Source organism: Triticum dicoccoides, chromosome 6A (genome assembly GCF_002162155.2).
Source record: "Triticum dicoccoides isolate Atlit2015 ecotype Zavitan chromosome 6A, WEW_v2.0, whole genome shotgun sequence".
NCBI classification, from domain to species: domain Eukaryota; kingdom Viridiplantae; phylum Streptophyta; class Magnoliopsida; order Poales; family Poaceae; genus Triticum; species Triticum dicoccoides.
Window position 1 is genome coordinate 278,201,123 of NC_041390.1, and position 3,000 is coordinate 278,204,122.

The window sequence follows — 3,000 nt, forward strand, 5'->3', positions numbered from 1 at the left end:
TATCGCAAATGGAGCGAATGCAAACAACATATTTAATTCACTGACCGAATATTCCCTTAAGAACGCTAGCTTTCGGCTTCACCCAGTCTGAGGTACACATCCGGATGACCCGGCAGTAACAATCGCAGAGGTGCTCCCTTTATGCCCTAGCCGAACTAACGGGAACGTAGGGCATAAGCATAGGAACTAGGTAACCCAGCTTGGCCAAAACTTAAGTCATATCGATGCATATAATGCCGAAGAAAATGTACATATGGGGAAAAACGCATATGCGATGAGCTTGATGCCCAGAGAATAATAGCAAGCTTCTGTACAAGAAGCCCCCAGGTATAATGGACGTACATATTTGAAGGCATATGGGTGCGTCCGAGGTGCGCGGTCTAACCGCACGAAAGAGTTAAGGCTAAAGAAAAAAACTAAAAGAGAGAGAAGGAAAAAAAAGTATTATGGAAACAGCAGGGAGAAGGAGACGAACAAAGAGTTCCGTGCTTTGGCATAGAATCTTCGGAGTATGGCCGCGTTCCAAGGGTTCGGCTCGAGGCGATTGTCTGACGCATCACACAGGTGGTACGCTCCTCCGATGTGGACTTCGTCAATGATGAAGGGACCCTCCCATTTGGGCTTGAATTTGTCCTTTTTCTTCTCCGGCAAGCGTAGAACGAGTTCGCCAGCGTTATAAGTCTTGGCCTGTATTTCTCTGCTTCGATATTTGTGGGCCTGTTGTTGATAAAATGCGGAACAGGCTTTTGAGACGTCACGCTCCTCCTCCAGGGTGTCTAGGCTGTCCTGCCGATCGAGCTCGGCCTCTCTCTCTTCGTACATGCGCACCCGAGGTGAGTCATGTATAATGTCACAGGGTAGCACAGCCTCTCCACCGTACACCATGAAAAAAGGTGTGTATCTGGTAGTTCGGTTGGGCGTGGTCCGCAACCCCCATAGTACAGAGTCAAGCTCCTCGACTCAGTGTGCGTCTGATTCCTTCAAAGACCGCACCAGCCTGGGTTTGATGCCGCTCATTATAAGACCGTTATCCCGTTCGACTTGACCGTTTGTCTATGGATGATAGACAGACGCGTAATCGAGCTTGATGCCCAGATTAGCACACCAGGTTTTCACTTTGTAGGCCGTGAAATTAGAGCCGTTATTAGTAATGATGCTGTGTGGGACACCATAATGGTGTACGACACCGGATATGAATTCTATCACCGGCCCGGACTCGGCCATTTTAACTGGTTTGGCCTCTATCCACTTATGGCTTCCTCCTTTAAGGGGTCCAACCATGTCCAGTCCCCAGACCGCAAAAGGCCAAGTGATGGGGATTGTTTGTAGGGCAATGGAGGGCATATGGCTTTGACTGGTGAAGAGTTGGCATCCGACGCAACGTTGGACAAGGTCCTGTGCATCTGCTCGGGCCATCGGCCCATAAAATCCTGTACGGAAGGCCTTGCTAATAAGGGGCCGAGCTGCGGCGTGGTGCCCACCGAGACCGGCATGAATCTAAGCCAGGAGCTGCCGCCCCTCCTCCTCGGAGATGCATCTTTGAAGGACTCCGGTAGCGCTTTTCTTATAGAGTTCTCCATCGTGATCCTTGTAGGACTTCGAACGCCGGACAATGCGGCGGGCCTCATTCTGATCCTCAGGAAGTTCCTTCCTATTAAGGTAGGCCAAGAAGGGTTCGGTCCATGGGGCAATGACTGCCATAACGAGATGGGCCGACGGTGTTATTTCGGTGGCTGAGCCTTCGATGATATCGGTGTGTTCGGAATCTGGGGTTCTGTTCGGATCCAGACTAGTGTTGCCACTTTCCCCCTGCCACACCACGGATGGCTTGAAAAGGCTTTCCAGAAAGATGTTAGGCGGGACTGGGTCGCTGTCGGTGTCAAAACCGGCGGATCTCGGGTAGGGGGTCCCGAACTGTGCGTCTAGGCCGGATGGTAACAGGAGACAGGGGACACTTTGTTTTACCCAGGTTCGGGCCCTCTCGATGGAGGTAATACCCTACTCCTGCTTGATTAATATTGATGATATGGGTAGTACAAGAGTAGATCTACCACGAGATCAAGGAGGCTAAACCCTAGAAGCTAGCCTATGGTATGATTGTTGTGTATGGAGTTGATTGCCTACGGACTACAACCCTCCGGTTTATATAGACACCGGATAGGGTTAGGGTTACACAGAGTCGGTTACAATGGTAGGAGATCTTGAATATCCGCATCGCCAAGCTTGCCTTCCACGCCAAGGAAAGTCCCATCCGGACACGGGACGAAGTCTTCAATCTAGTATCTTCATAGTCCAGGAGTCCGGCTGAAGGTATAGTCCGGCTACCCGAACACCCCCTAATCCAGGACTCCCTCAGTAGCCCCTGAACCAGGCTTCAATGACGACGAGTCCGGCGCACAAATTGTCTTCGGCATTGCAAGGCGGGTTCCTCCTCCAAGTCCTTCGTAGAAGATTTGTAAACATAAAGAGTAGTGTCCGGCTCTGTAAAATAAGTTTCCACATATTTCCATAGAGAGAATAATAATATTAACACAAACCAAATCTGCTGACGTATTCCGCAGTGCACTATCACACTACGGCCAAGTCCTTTACTCGAATCGTTTTTACTTTTCCACCTCAGCATGCTTTGCGAGGCGGTTTCCTTGGCACGTCTTGTCAAAGCAGAGATTGTGTGCCCCCCTTTTACGGGATTCTCATCAATACGAACGTGGGTAACCAATCGTGCCCGTTAACATGTTTTCTCGATTAAAGGCGAGTCCCAAACGGTTACGGGGAGGGCCCCTGGTATTCAACCTCTTATAAAGAGACAACGGCCTTACCCCCTTTTCGAATCTCAAACGAGTTCGCCCGTCGCCTCGAGTTCCAACACCCTAGGCTTCAGATTCCAGGCGCTTCGGACCTTCGACAATGTCCGGTTCCGACCTTCAAGGCCGATGGATGCCCTCCTCCATCACGGAGGAGGATGTGCTAAAGTTGAGAGAGGCTAAGTTCTTGACCGCC